The 16944-nt window shown below is 36.5% G+C and overlaps 1 pseudogene; it reads right to left on the bottom strand.

Annotated features, from left to right (window-relative positions):
• Positions 1–15154: 15154 nt before the first annotated feature.
• LOC126764756 (small nucleolar RNA U3) lies at positions 15155–15329 on the bottom strand (annotated as a pseudogene).
• Between the last annotated feature and the right edge of the window lie 1615 nt (positions 15330–16944).

Here is a 16944-nt window from a genome sequence, read left to right as displayed (position 1 = left end):
CAGAAGCATGATTACGAAAATCATCAATGCCGAAGGCTCTCCTGTTAAAGCCGCACTAACAAACAGGCTACACCGGAAAAGAAAAACCAGGAAAACCTCAGCCTGATCCATTCTGCAAAGGAAATGAATATTCATTTAAATAACCCAGTGATCCCAAGCCTTCGCGCTCCTCCTTGGAGTCTTACAAAAACGTGCGTTATTCTGGATTTGGCTAAATTTAAAACAGAAATTACACCACCAGACATTTACTTAAAATACTTCTCAGAAATTATAAGTTCTCACAAAAATTGGGATACACTCTACACAGATGGATCAAAGGATTACAATAATGTGGCCTTCAGTGTCGTTAAGGATAACTCCGTAATCATGTCAGCTATACTACCTCCTTTTGCCTCAATTTTCACGGCAGAAGCAACAGCCACAGCGTGCAGGAACGCTTGCCTAATAGCAAAAAAGAGTAGACGTAAGCTTCTCATCTTCAGTGATTCTTTATCGTCGCTCAAAGCCATACTAAACGTCAATTATGCTGATCCAACTGTTTCTCAAATTTGAGATATCCTCATCGACAATAGTAGTAAAATCAAGTTATCATGGATACCTAACCACATTGGTATACAAGACAATACTCTAGCCGACTCCCAAGCCAAACATGCGACAAGAGCTCCCTTAAAACTTATAAATACCAACAATAAAAACGACATTAAAAATTTTGCTAAACAGTCCTATCGTGAAGCCGAAAACGAACACTAGAGCCAATACTCCCACTATTACAAAATAATAAATCCTCAACGACGATCGCCTCTCTTCCCTACAACCATATCCAGAAGACATTGCATTCTATATGTATACTCGCTTTCGGTTGGATCACAACAAACTAACACACAAACATATATTTGGAAAACTCCCAAACACCAGTTTGCCCATATTGTAATACCGAGAATCTCACAACTCAGCATTTAATACAAAACTGCACATCATTGGAACACAACCGTCTCAACTTAAACTTAACAGAATTACTAACAAACGTAACACATACTAACATAAAAGAGTTTATTAAATTTACATATATGTACACTAGATATCTATTTTGAAGGTTGATACTCTTAAATAACAAAACCATTGTATATTCCAATATTTAATTTTAAGAAGCTGATGGCCTTAGTCGCTAATGCTGTAAAATTTTTGGAATGTTAAGGTGTAATTGTATTATCCTTTTCAATAAAATAATGATAATAATAATATTTATTAATGAAGCATTCTGCATATATACAGATATGTCCGAGTGAGCCGGTATCTATCTATCTATCTATATAATCTATATATCTATATAAATAAAAATGAATTGTTGTTCGTTAGTCTGATTAATACTCGAGAACGGCTGGGCCGATTGAGCTGACTTTGGTTTTAAAAAGTTTGTCGTAGTCCAGGGTAGGTCTAAACGGTGAGCAAATAAGGAAAAATTACGAGTAAGATAGAGTAAAACGACAATTCCACTTTCCCATATAAAAGTTGACCACTTACTTTCTGTCAAACATTTGACGGTATTTGTATTCTCAGTTCCACTCGAATTGAAGAACGCATTAAAACAAGACTTTTGAATCGACAACATAATATCAACTTTGCTCATAACTAATGTGTTGACATGTTTGATGGTGCCAACCTTACAGTGTTACCAACTCTCAAAAATACTTTTTTTATAACCAGACTCCACATTGCTCATTGCTTACTAGATATAGAATACTACATAGTTTTCCATATATGGTAAGCTAGAAGCTGTCTCTTCAGCAGTTTAACAGCGCAGTTTTCATTTATATGAAAATTTCGAAGAGGCAACATATCCCATTTCCACATATGCCGATGGCATTTTAATTTCGGTAATATGAAAATTAGAAGAACGAGTTAAGACGGTTGTGTTATATTATAAAAATAAAATACATTTTCAAAATAACATTTAATATTTAGTGTAATATTGTTAATTTATAGAAATATTATGCAAATTGGGTTGGGAAGTCTTAAATTTAATAAACTTATACAAGAATAAATCAAAATATCATTTCTCATTTTAAATTTATTATTTTAATTGGTATATAAAAGTTATGCCACAATTATTATATAGTAGTCCAAAAATATAAATTCTTATTTTTCCCAGAAATACATTTGTAAAAAAAAGGATCTTTATCCTTTGTTATTATATTATTTTTTTTTATAAAAATACATTTGTAAACAAAACGATATTTATCCTTTTGTTATGTTCCACACAAAAGATTTAAGGAGTTCAAGAGCTCAAAACGTGCCCTACATCAGCTACCTACCCGACGACATTTCGCAAATGATAAAATAAATTTTTCCAGAGCTCAAAGTATGCGCTACATCATCTCGAACCTACCTACCCTACGCTTTTGCGCAAATGATTATATCATGATAGCAAATGCCCACATTCAGATTTGGCAATAGCAATAACAGTTAGTATTCTATAAATTCTATACTGTCGAGATGCCCTGTAATAAGTGTATCCGAACGTTCCATTGTTTTGTCATCTCATGTAAAAAGCACGTGTATCCGAACGTTACATTGTTTTGTCCACAAATTTAGAGACTTTTTGCTGCGCTCCTACTTTAACATCCTTGGTTTTGTCATCTCATGTTAAAAAAAAGAAACATTTAATTGGAGAAATAAGAAAGTAATAAGTGTATCCGAACGTTCCATTGTTTTGTCATCTCATGTAAAAAGCACGTGTATCCGAACGTTACATTGTTTTGTACATACATTTAGATACTTTTTGCTGCGCTCCTACTTTAACATCCTTGGTTTTGTCATCTCATGTTAAAAAAAAGAAACATTTAATTGGAGAAATATTGAAATACTGCTAAAAGTGATTTTCTTCTCGGTGCTTACAATGCCGAGAAAAAGAAAGCGACCTGACATAGGTCGTCGAAGTCGTGTAAATGTGCAACAAGCTACTTTACGCTCCAACCGCACTAATGACCAGCGAGATGCTGATAATGATAACAGCCGTACAAGTATGGGAGAATTACGTTCAAGAGTAAATAACTATCAAATGGATAGGGGGAGAATGGAACGAGTTCGTGCACATCGATCACAACAGCAGCGAGCACGGGATAACGAATTTAATCGATTCCGCAGGCGAAATGCTCCTATAAACCTCGAACGAGGAGCATTTTTCTACGATCCGGAATTTGATTATAGTGCCGACAAATCTGTGACGATTGGAGAAATGTCAATCATTTGTCAACATTGAAAAGCATTAAAGTACAGTAGTGAACCTGCAGGATTATGTTGTGCTGGTGGCAATGTACAATTGGTTCCACCACCTGAACCGTTACACTCATTAGTTAATGGGATGGAAAGTGAGTCTAAACACTTCTTGGCTAACATCCAAAAATATAATAATTGCTTCCAAATGACATTGTTTGGTGCAACGCACATAGTACAAGACGGGTTCATGCCTACTTTCAAGGTAGTATACCATAATTGTTTTAGTGAAATTCTAATTTGTATTTGTATCACAATTAATTAAACCAGTTCTTAAACAATTACAGATACAAGGACAAATTCATCACCTACTGGGGGCAATGCTGCCAGTGCCAGAAGCAGATCATAAATTTTTGCAAATTTATTTTATGGGCAATCAAGATGTGGAAGTTGATACACGTTGTGGTCATAATCCAACCGTCAAGCGAATCATTGTCCAACAACTGCAAACATTTCTTCACGAGAATAATGAATTAGTGAAGATGTTCAAAATGGCACTGGATTGGATGCCATCAGACAGCCATAATATTGTAATAAGAGCCGACAAAACACCTGCTGGAGAGCATGCAAGGAGGTTTAATTCACCGACAATAGATGAAGTGGCTATTGTCGTTGTTGGAGAGAATTTGCAATCAAGACATATTGTACTTCATCGCCGGAACAATGAATTGAAACGTGTATATGAAACGCATAGAGCTTATGATGCTTTACAATACCCATTAATTTTCTGGCAGGGAGAAGATGGGTACCATTTTAATATCAAAATGGTTAATCCAACAACAGGTAATTAGATTATACAAAATAAAATATTTTATATTTCAATATATAAATGTATTTTTTTATCATATGTACTTCCAGGTGCTGATACACATAAAAAAGTCAGTGCCATGAATTATTATGCATGCAGACTCATGATCCGTGAAGGTGAAGTAAATCACATTTTGATGTGTCAACGGCTCTTTCATCAGTATGCAGTGGACATGTACGTCAAAATTGAGACTGAAAGATTGACATACATCGGTCTTAACCAACAGCAGCTTCGATCTGAAGAGTACATTCATCTTCGCGATGCAATCAATGCTGACGGCAATGTAAATAATGTAGGAAGAATGATAATTTTACCGGCCACTTACATCGGAAGCCCGCGCCACATGCACGAGTACGCTCAAGATGCGATGTCTTATGTTCGAAAGTATGGCCGTCCAGACCTATTTATCACAGCCAGAGTTTAAAAGCAAAAATTAAAATCTTTAATGAATTTCATTACAAAGCAATTTCGTGTGTATGGCCAAGTACGTTGTTGGATGTACTCTGTTGAGTGGCAAAAGCGTGGTTTGCCACATGCTCATATATTAGTCTGGTTGGTTGACAAAATAAGGCCAGAAGAAATTGATTCCATTATTTCAGCCGAAATTCCTGATGAAACGGTTGACCCAAAATTGCATACGATAGTAACTAAACACATGATACATGAACCTTGCGGAGTTTTCAACAACAGCTCACCCTGTATGATCGACGGCAAGTGCTCCATACGGTACCCGAGAAACTTGCTTGCTGAAACCATCTCGGGAATCGATGGTTACCCATTGTATCGTCGGCGATCAGTTGAGGACGGTGGACGATCTGTAGATGTCAAGATAAAAGGACAAGATTTTCATGTAGACAATCATTGGATTGTGCCGTTCTCGCCCATATTGTCCAAAACTTTTGAAGCTCACATCAACGTGGAATTTTGTAACTCTGTGAAATCCATAAAGTACATATGTAAATATGTTAACAAAGGTAGCGACATGGCCATGTTCGCAGTAACAAACACAAATGATGAAGTGTCTCACTATCAGATGGGTCGCTATGTAAGCAGCAATGAGGCTATTTGGCGCATATTTTCGTTTGCAATTCATGAAAGACATCCCACTGTATTGCATTTGGCAGTTCATGTAGAAAATGGACAACGAGTGTATTTCAACCCAAACAACGCTGTAGATAGAGCGGCACGTCCATCTGTGACCACATTGACAGGTTTCTTCTCAATTTGTGCAACTGATCAATTCGCTCGCACTTTGCTGTATGCTGATATGCCGCGCTACTACACATGGAACGCATCATCGAAGTCTTTTCAGCGTTGTAAACAAGGAGCACCACTTGAAGGATATGAAAATGTATTTGCCACAGATGCTATAGGCCGTATATATGCAGTACATCCTAATAACGATGAATGTTATTATCTTAGATTGTTATTGGTGAATGTTCCTGGTCCGACATCTTTTCAACAATTGCGAACAGTTGATGGACATCTGTGTGCGACTTACCGTGAGGCGTGTCAATTATTACGGTTGCTTGAAAACGATTCGCATTGGGATGATACGCTCAAGGATTCCGTGATATCTTCATCGCCGCATCAAATTCGCACACTGTTTGCGATTATAATATCGACATGTTTCCCCTCAAATCCGAATGATTTGTGTATGAAATATAGGGATGACATGTCTGAGGATGTGTTGCATCGCGTGCGTTGTGAAACTTTAAATCCTACATTGGAAATTACGGCAGAGATTTACAATGACACATTGATCATAATAGAAGATATGTGTTTGTTGATGGCAAATAAAGTATTGTCGTGTTTGGGCCTGACAGCACCCAATCGTGTTATGCAAGATGCATTAAACCATGAGTTGCAAAGAGAACTCCAGTACGATACTCAAGCTATGACCGAAGCAGTTCGCACAACTGTTCCGCAATTGAACGAAGAACAAAAGATTGCGTACGATCGTTTAACACAAGCTGTAAACAGTGGGTCTGGGGGGATTTACTTTCTTGATTCTCCTGGGGGTACTGGGAAAACGTTCCTAATTTCATTGCTATTAGCAAAGATCCGATCGAAAAATGAGGTAGCCCTAGCGTTGGCTTCATCTGTTCCTGATGAAACGGACGAACTGCACATTCAGCCTTAAAATTACCATTAAAGTTTGCAACATTGCCAAAAATAGCGCTATGGCGAATACTCTCCAAGTATGCAAATTGATAATTTGGGACGAATGCACAATGGCCCACAAGAGGTCGCTGGAGGTACTAGATAGGACGTTAAAAGATTTACGTGATAACCAAAACATTTTTGGTGGAGCTATGATACTGTTGTCAGGTGATTTTCGTCGGACTCTTAATTCCTCGATCGACTGTTGCTGACGAAATAAACGCATATCTAAAATCATCAAATTTGTGGCGGCACGTAAAGACAGGAGCTTATTCAGCGCGTTTTTCCGGACATTAAACAACAATATAATAACCACGATTGGCTAAGTGAACGAGCAATATTGGCAGCAAAAAACAAAGATGACGATGATCTCAATGCTACCATTCAGAATTTCCTTCCAGGAGAGTTGTTTACGTACAAATCAGTTGACACGGCTACAAACCAGGATGACGTAGTCAACTATCCTACAGAATTTTTAAATTCATTGGACTTGCCTGGACTACCACCATATAATTTGAAATTAAAAGTAGGGTCACTTGTCATCATGCTGCGTAATATTAATCAACCTCGACTTTGCAATGGAACGAGATTGGTTGTGAAGAAACTCATAAATAACATCATCGAAGCTAAAATAATCAAAGGAAAATACAAAGGAGAGGATGTCTTAATCCCACGAATACCTATGATTCCAACGGATTTGCCATTTGATTTTAAGAGGTTGCAATTTCCCGTGCGTCTGGCGTTTGCGATGACCATAAATAAATCGCAAGGCCAATCGTTCCAAGTTTGCGGAATAAACTTAGAGTTTCCCCGTTTCGCACATGGACAATTATACGTTGCGTGTTTGCGTGTCGGAAAACCAACATCCTTATTTATTTACGCATCGCAAAAAAAAAAAACTAAAAATATTGTCTACCAGAAAGCACTATATTAATTAACTGTATATGATCATAACTGTGTTGTATTTAATTTAAGCAAAGATTTGTTTATCATGTTCACAGTCCAGAAACGAGCACATCCAAGAAAATTTTAAATTTTTGTATATGAAGTGTATAAATATAAATAAATGACTTAATATGTATATAATTGCAATCCAATGTGCATTTGGATCCTTAATGTCAACGTGTATTAGTAACTCTTTATTTCCATCAACTTGGCTCCATCTACTTGGGAACCACTTGGCTCGCCAGGACATGATAATATGGTGGAAGTACTAGGCGACTCGGACAAATCTGATTCGATCAGAACATTATCAATGTTGAGCTGCTGGCTGTCTTCAATAACATCAATATCTACCAGAACATTCTTGATGTTGGGCTTTTGGCTGTCTTCAATAACTTGAATGTCCTGTATGTCTTCGGCCGATAAATTTAATTCACAGAATGTCTCCTCAGATGATGAAGATGGCATTGTAGAAACGTGTTTTGGTTTAGATAGCAGCTTTTGCTTTAATATATTTTTTTGTACTTTTGCCCTGTTCACGCGTATTATTCGTTCTACATTCTTACCACACTTGGTTCAAAATCTGAAGGTAACAGCGATTATATTGTAGCATTCGTCGCATCTTAATAATAATTTAATACAATCTGGACAGTTATTATTTTTTTCTGCCTTTCCATCCACTTTTTACAAAACGGACAATGCATTTTAAGGAGTTGAGGGATATATAGCTTCACTATAACTATATTATAGTTGTTTGAATTCTTTATTTTCTCGATGACAGATGTAGTTCTTCTTCTTTTCCTAACCATGGCGATCGTCAAAAAAAATTGTCTATGGTAAAATATCACTAGAAATGTTAACGTCTCTTTGCTGTGCATCTATACTATAATTCTTTAATATTCCTAAAAATCTGAAAGCAGCAAATTTCAATAAAATTAAAAAAGTATTGTGTCGTGTGTTTGTGACTTACTAAATATGCCTCCAATAATTAGGCGGTGCGAAGTTCGCCGGGTCAGCTAGTATAAGATAAAGTTAAGTAGATATGGCCACTATTAGCGCAAATACGAATGCACTTAAATTTTATGAAGTCAGCATGCGGAATATCGACTTCTTCAGATGGAATTGAAGAATGAGCAGCAAACAAGACACCACCTCCTTTTCTGTTCAGCCGGTCATATCTAAAGATTTCGAATTCACTGTTGAATATTTCATTATCAAAAAAGTGGGGCTTCAGCCAAGTTTCTGTGAAAGCAATGATTTTAAAGTTACAATGAATGCTATTTAAATACGAATCAGTAAGTTTTGTATTAAGCCCTCTAACATTTTGATAATAAATAATCGCGAATTATTGTTAATTAGTTTGTTGCACGGGATTTCTTGGCATTGTAGTGATAACTACATGTGACTTATCACGTTTGTGCTCGAATTCGCGCACAAAGACTGCAGATGGCCAGAATGAGTTGTCAAGTATCAATTGATAATTGTCAGCAGATATGTCGATCTTAAACGACGAAATATCTCTGTTGTATTTGAATTCAAATTTTTAATTTCGACGAGATATAACTTTTTATATCATCGACTGTGGTATCCGCAGCAAGTCTCGAGATAAAAAATACCTTTTTCCGCGGTATTATAACTAAGTTTTTATTAGCAGACTTGGAAGTATTTGGAGGCGGATCTTGTGAAGTTTTCCGCTTACCGTGTTCAGTAACAGTTTTCTCTGTGTCCTGAGCAAACGGAACCTTCTCTCATTGAAAGATTGATGAGGTCAATAGTAGGTGGGGGCATTCTTTTTAAGGAAGATACAGTGGTACATTTTTCAGTAAGGGTTTCAAGCTCACGACCAATCTCCTTGAAACCATTACGCGCCTGCTTAAAAACTTTAAACAATTAAATTTCTGTTGGTCTGCATTTTAAGTAATATCAATATCCTACCTGTCAGTCCAGCACATTTAAGATGGGCAAGCCCATCACAAAGCCAACAAAAAACAAAGCGTTCCGACTCGCCTTTCACAGAGCAGTTCGGAAGTCATAATGAACAAAAACAATATTAAATAAAAATATAAAAAATGTTAAATAATAAAAGTGAAAAGAGCAATGACAAAAATATTTATAACAAATTAATGCAATAAAAAATTTGGTTATCAAAGGTAACAACCACTGTAGCGAGCAGTTTGAGATGCACGAAAAGTAAGAAACTCACAAACAGCTGTGGACAAAGATGAAAACGAAAAAAACAAGAAAGAAATTTAAGTAAGCAATATAAATTAACACTAACAATTGCACTATTTAAAATGTAGCACAAAAACAAATTGAAAATTACTCGGCGGAATAAATTAAAATTAGCCAACACGCAATTAAAGTAAATTTCAATTGCTTTAATAAAACAATATAATAGTGATACTTATCTTAACGGATCACTTAATTCAGATAATTTCACCACAAAGTTTTAAATATTATATAAATTAAACAAATTTCTAAGAGCACGAAAGCACAACTGTACACGAGAAAAGTTGCCAGATATGTATGTATGTGTGTGTGTGACTAAGGCACTTGAAGATTTATGATAAAGAATACAATAACCACCATAAGCGTTGTTTTTCTGTATTGTATTCTTATCACATATTTTTTTTGTTTGCTGCATTTTTGTATGCAGTCAACTGATAGTGGACTGTATATTATTGTTTAAGTAATTTGAACAGTAGGTTCGAGCTGATATTAGGCATGTTTGAGCTCTTGATTTGTTTAAATTTTTATATGGATGAAAAAAATGTATGTGGAAAATAAAAAAAAGTAGAAATAGAAAATACAAATGTATTTCTTAAAAAAAAAGATTTCATATTTTCGGACTTTAATAAGTGTAGCATCGAACATTCATACGAACATACATACATAATAGTATACATATGTTCATGCAAAATGGTGGAACTTAAAAACCGTTATAAAAAATTATGTTAAGGGCTTTGTTTGTCAGTGTACACCAAATTAACCGAAATAACGGTCTCAGCATCAACACCAGGCTCAGCAATGACATATAGGTCAAGCACTTCGCTGAACCCCAATTCTGTCGGATCGCAAGTATTTTCCTAGTTTTAGAAGATGTATATCAATTGACACGCCATCAGTTTTTTTATCTTAAACGAAAATTAGCTGGTGATTCTGTGCTTCGCAGCAATTACATCATGTATATGAGAGAGTACATGGCACTCGGTCACATGCATGCAGTCAATTACGATTTATTTGACCCGACGCAATGCTAATACAAACCCCATCATGCGTTAACAGGTAAATTTTGTGTGGTATTCAACGCGTCGTGCAAAACTACCAGCGCAGTGTCATTGAACGACACATAAATTGCGAGATCACGGATTCAAGATAACCTTATAGATATTATTCATCGATTTCGACGCTATCACATAGTAATAACAGCTGACGTCAACAAAGTGTTAGGTGGAGAACAAACCCTTTCATAGCAAATGGCAACGCATTTTGTGGAGGAAATCCCTAGTTGAACTACTACATAGTTTCGAGTTGGCTGCCGCGACGCATGGCATGACAAGCAGTCCTTACAATGCAAATCGTGCTTTACGTCAATGTGCTGTATATACATAACTACAACATGGTTGCAGACAGCAATCGGGCCTTCACAGCAAGAAAAAGTATACAGGGTTTGTCCGGAAAGGAAAAGGACTGATTTTCTTCCGCCACGACTGTTCTTCGGAGCGTGCGCGCACCGACTGGATTCGGTAGAGTCAGAACAAACATTTTCGCGCGATGTGTAAGAGTGGTGCATGCCGAAAATGCAGTGTTCGTTAGAGCAAAGATACGCGATTAAATTCTGTGTTAAACTCGGTAAATCTACGACAGAGACATAAAAAAAACTGGCACATACGAACGCCAAACCCTTTGAGGGTTTTACTATACTGACCTAGTACCATCACCCTGACTTGGAATTTCTCACCCCTCAGACAATAATCCCAAAAATGTTCCACAGTGTAATGTGACTCGTGGGCGCAAAGTTTTGAGCTCAGACCGTTGACTAAGTATTCGTTTAATTGGCCAGATGTTAAATTTATTTAAATCTGTGGTTCATTGAATTCAAACTCCACCAAGGGACTTGCTGGTATTAGCGAAATTAGTACCCGAAATTGAACTAAGCGATTCCAACATCACTATCTTGACCTTACATTGGAATGCGTTGTGTGTCTACAGCCCTTCGGCTTCATTCACTATGGTGGCCAGGTCCACCTTTACGTTGTCTCTGCATGGAAGAAGATCCAGTTGTATCAAAACTTACGGAAGCGCAAGTTAGGCCTAGAATGTCAAGCTATTCGTACTGTTGTGTTAAGCGACTTATATATGTCCAAAGCTAAAAAGAAAAAGCATTAAGTTAAAATTAAATACATTTTTTAAACATTACATTTGAATTATAAAGGTTTCTTTTTATTTTGTAGAAATACTTACCCTAATAATATCAATCATACTCACCTTAAGCTATTACTATAAGTTAACAAAATGAACGGTGAGTATAGTTTCTTTTTTATACATACATACATACTTACATTCCAACTGTTTTATCCCGTTAGCTTAAGTTTTAGGATAAGTGAAATATGAACTGGAATAAAGATTTTTAATTGTACTTAGACTGGAATCAAGATCGCACTCGTAAAGTGAGGAATTCACCAAACAACGAAAGAATATAAAAGGTGGTTCTTGATAAGTACAATGCGAAAGGTGATTTATTTAAGCGGTACAGTGGTGGGCGCAAATAAAGGCACAAAACGTTTTTACCCAAAGTTACGTTAGAGTTTCTAAAAACCGTTTTTCTAAACTGTTTAAAGCCTAAAAACCGGTGAAAACCAAAGTGCCGGTAAAAAAGACAAACCGTTTCCACCGCTATCTGTTGATATCATCAGACCGCTGCTCCCATCCCGTCGTTGTTAGTATCGCTGTTGCTGTCATCACTCCGCTGCTGCCATCCTGTCACTGTTGGTATTCGGCCGCTGCTGCCATCACTCCACTGCTGCTATAACTCCGTCGCTGCCATTACGTCGCTGCTGCCGTCAATCCGCTGTTGTTATCACTCCGCTGCCGCCATCGCTGTTGATATTCAGCCGCTGCTGTCATCGCACCGTCGCACAGTGGTCGGTCTTGTATGGAATCAGCGGCCAAAAATACTTCCACTGCATATATGAAAGTGAAACTTTTGCCAAAGCTTTTTAAAATCTTCCTCTCCCGTTTCCCACTCTGCCACCCCCGATGGTAACAAATTTTAATTAATTATATTAAATTAAAAAATTTGATAAGCTAAAAAAGGATTTGTTTGAATGTTATTCAACTATATCAAAAACTGAATTTAATAAAATTAATTTACTTTAGCATGATAGTTTCTTTGACTGGTGATGAAAGGATCTAAGCTCAAAAGCAATCGGCTTAGCAAGTCCTGATTTGTAGCGATCCGTTAGTTCTTTCATGAATGATGGAGTCGATACATCTTAACGTCCTTATTGCTTGACTTAGCGGATTTGTATGAGAGCTCTATAATTGAAACTGGTGCATAATGAATAACATTAGGAGCGTGAATTAAAATTTTATGGACTGACGAAGGAAGATAATACCAGAAATATTTTTAAGTTAATTCCTTTGCAGGATCTAGCGCAAATCTAGTGCATTGAGGGTTTATTAAACTAATTCCTTTTCAAATTGAATTCGAACAGGACGGCAATAGCGGGTGGACGAAGGTCGGTCTGCAGCTTTTCCAAATGTGCTTGTGCTCTTCATCATTTTGCGATTTTATTATCAGTTATACAGGGACATATGCCGTGATAAATAAATTACACAGTACAACAGCTAATCTGGGGGGTGAGAAATTCCAAGTCAAGGTGATGGTACTAGGTCAGTATAGTAAAACCCTCAAAGTGTTTGGCGTTCGTATGTGTCAGTTTTTTTTTATGATCTTTTAAATGTTTTCCTTATGTTGATGTGTTTTCGCTTAGTTGTAACATTTTGGCAAAAAAAAAAAAACTACGTTTTTGCACGCATGCCTCGTAGAATAACATGAATAACAAAGAAAGTTGCAAAAGGAGGGATTAAACACGATTTTATATCGCAGTTTAATTTATTATAAGAGCTAATTTTTAAGCTATTTTCACTGCACAGTCGGTGTATTTCTATTGTCTCACTTCTCTTGCTTTTCGTAGCCCCTACGAATGGGATAGACCAAAAATGTATTTACCGTTAGTTTTATTGGCGTTTTAGGAAATAGCCTTGATACAAACAGTTCCTACAATTCCGCCGCTGCCATCACTTCGTTGCTGCCGTCTATCCGCTGCTGCTTAGGTCGCCGTGGGAATGTGCTGCCGCTGCATCCTGTGCCAAAGGGACGTAAGCACACTTTCGGTTTTTAGCTCTCCCTTTTCACATTAAACGCTTGTTTATACATACATATATATATTATATATTGTTATACATATATACACATTAGAGTGATTCAAAAAAAAAAAAAAATGTTTTTTTTTCGTTTGGTACGCGGAAAAATAGGTTCCTAGACACCTCTAAGAAAGCTTCTCCAAATATGAGTTTTTAATTGTAGCGGGAAGGTCCTCCTACATACAGTTTTCTATTTTTTCTTATTATTATTTTTTTCATTGAGTTATAAAACTCATAAGAAATAAAAAAATTTCCCAAAAATAATCAAACTTTAACTGTTAATATCTTTTAACCGTTTGGGTTTACGAAAAAATCATTATAGATGGTTTTTGTAGAGCATTCAATTTCTTACAAAATCTAAGGAACAAAATATTTTTTCAAGTAGTTGGAAGCGAGATATAAATTTTTCTATCTGATAATAAGAAAAAATAGAAAACTGTATGTAGGAGGACCTTCCCGTTACAATTAAAAACTCATATTTGGAGAAGCTTTCTTAGAGGTGTCCAGGAACCTATTTTTCCGAGTACCAAACGAAACAAAAAGGTGCGTGGAGCACCTACGCGCGGATGAAGTTATACTTCTTAGTGATATTTCAAGAAATGCATATCATTTTGTATGAAAGAAAACTAGAAAACTTAAATTCACATTTTATAATTATGTATAAGTATATTATGTATATTGCTGTGATAAATTTAATTTCTATTAGTAAGAAAAATATTTATTTGTATAGTATACGATGTTAAAAGGCATACATCTTCTATCTTATCTTGTGAATCTGCACATGCTCATATAAGTGTATGTATACGCATGTGCGCGTTCAGAAATTGAAATCATATTTTCATGACTTATCAATATACTTATAACATGTGCGCGCATTGACTTGCATGTTCATACATTCATATTTACTTACATGTACATATATTTGCATACATTGCCGAATAATGCACAAGCATACAAACATACACATGTGTACACATATGAATATGTCACCAACAAAAAATTGATCTTCACAAGTCAATATGGCAGCCAAATTGGCGAAGAACAAGTGTAGTACATTTTACAACAAAAACGATTTCATTCATGAACGCAGGCGCAAATTCCACAAGCGATCTCGCTTCATTCATAAAAACAGAGGCCGTAACATCTCCCCGAGCATACATTTGCCAACAAGTCGTCTTTTCGCGACGATGGCAAAAGCTAAAAATCATAAATTGCACAACTTTCTGGTGCTTCTCGCAAAAATCTGCGTCGATATGTATTCACGATCATACGTATACATACATACGTATGTATTTACGCATGTTTGTAGGCGAAGCTGCTACAGCGACAAGGGGTGACAATCGGTGGCCATTACTTTACTTATGCCATAGAAATTCTATTGCTACGAATATGGAAATGAAAACGAAATAATGCAAATATGCATATTTCTAAAGGTCACTAATTTCTTTGAAGAAATGAATGATCCTGAGAAGTATAGTCTTAACTTTTCAACGGCCAACGCCGAGCATTTCAACCAAAAGGAATTTATTCATTAAAATCACCACTCAGAAGTCGTTTTATCCGTTGTAAGCGAACGATTTTCGAAGAAACATCATTTCTAATATGCCACAAGACAAAATCAGAAATGAACTTCTTAAACCTCACGCTGTCAGATAAAACGATATACCTCGTCATCGCGGGTCGATTTCCAAAAAATGAACCAACGTAGGGTATTTCAACAAAAGGGCACATAAAATAGTTGAGAATTCGCAGAAATGAAAGACAAAGGAAAGAAAAAGCAGTATAACTTCAATAATGAACAAGCATACAAACATACATATGCGCAGCAGCAGCAAGGAAAGAGGTAACAATCGGCGATCCATTGTATATTTCTTTCATGCATAACCAAACCATAATTAGGACAACGCAATTCAAGTGTCAATGGTGGTGTTGGTGGTAAGCGCTTCAAAAGTGACGACGAGCACGTAGGTACGAATCCCAACAGAATTTATTTTAAATTGAATATGTCACCAACCAAAAATTGAAACTTTGTTCTACAAAAACAACAACAGCATAAGCATGGCAACATTGTGTTGTTGGTAGAAAAGCCGAGCTGTGCCGAAAGAAACGAACAAACGATCGCCGATTGTCACCGCTTCGCTTGCTGCTCGAACATCTTCGCAGACAAGGTTGCGTAGATTCATATTTAGCAAGGTTGCGTAGATTCATATTGAGCAAGGTTGCGTAGATTCATGTTGAGCAAGGTTGCGTGTTTTCGCAAATTTAATTATTGGACAATATTTTTTCGAATTAAATTCTTTAATTGTGCTATTGCTTATTTTGAATTATTTCTTTCGTTTGGCTATTTCGTCCAATTGGGAACGGATATTTTTCTTTTGAAAACAACTCAAGTATTGCCTTCAGGACGGCTTCAAGTCAGAATGCCCTTTAAAGCTGACCGTAAGTTACTCGGTCACTCTTATGAAAACGCAATTCAGCGGTTTCAGGCCGTGGAGAGAAGAACTTTGAAAGATCCAGAACTTCGTAAAATGTATCTGGATTTTATGAATGAATACAGAACACTGGGTCACATGAGCCCAACGACCAATAAGATCCCGAGTGAGCCACACTATTTCATTCCGCATCAATGCGTTTTAAGACCCGCTTCGAGTCGTACTTCATCTCAAATTTCAATGAATGAACTTTTGATGGTAGGCCAAACCATACAATAAGAATTGTATTCAACTCTTCTTCGTTTTCGCTTACACAAGTCAGCTTATTGTGTTGAGAGAGCATCTCTCAGAGCATATTTAAATTTTTCGACTTAACACCGTCACTTACGGCACTACGCCTGCACCATTTCTCACAACACGGTGTTTACAAATGCTCAGTGATGCCAATACAATGAAATATCCACTCGGTTCATTGGCCATCAAAAGAAACTTTTATGTTGATGATTTATTAACAGGGTCCGAAAATTTTGCGTCTCTAGATTTTTTGAGATGTGAGGGAATACAAATATTAAACTCGCCCGGATTCACCTTAACGAAATGGTTTTCGAACCACCCTAATTTTTTAGACAGTGATTGCACTGTAAAGTCATTAAGCTTTAATGACAAAAGTTCCATTAAATCGTTAGGAATCCATTGGTTGCCGAAAGAGGATTTGTTTCGCTTTGTTTTAGATGATAATTTTAATGATCTGCGAGCCACTAAATGGAACATATTGTCAGTGTCCGGCCGCCTTTTCGATCTTCTTGGATTATTAGCCCCACTAGTTACCAAAGCAAAAATCTTATTGCAAGAGCTTTGGATCCAAAAACTAGATTGGCATGAGTCGATTCCATTGCT

The sequence above is a fragment of the Bactrocera neohumeralis genome, unplaced genomic scaffold, assembly GCF_024586455.1.
Source record: "Bactrocera neohumeralis isolate Rockhampton unplaced genomic scaffold, APGP_CSIRO_Bneo_wtdbg2-racon-allhic-juicebox.fasta_v2 cluster09, whole genome shotgun sequence".
Taxonomy (NCBI): Eukaryota; Metazoa; Arthropoda; class Insecta; order Diptera; family Tephritidae; genus Bactrocera; species Bactrocera neohumeralis.
The sequence above is the reverse complement of the archived record's forward strand: the minus strand, read 5'-3'. Positions and strand labels throughout refer to the sequence as shown.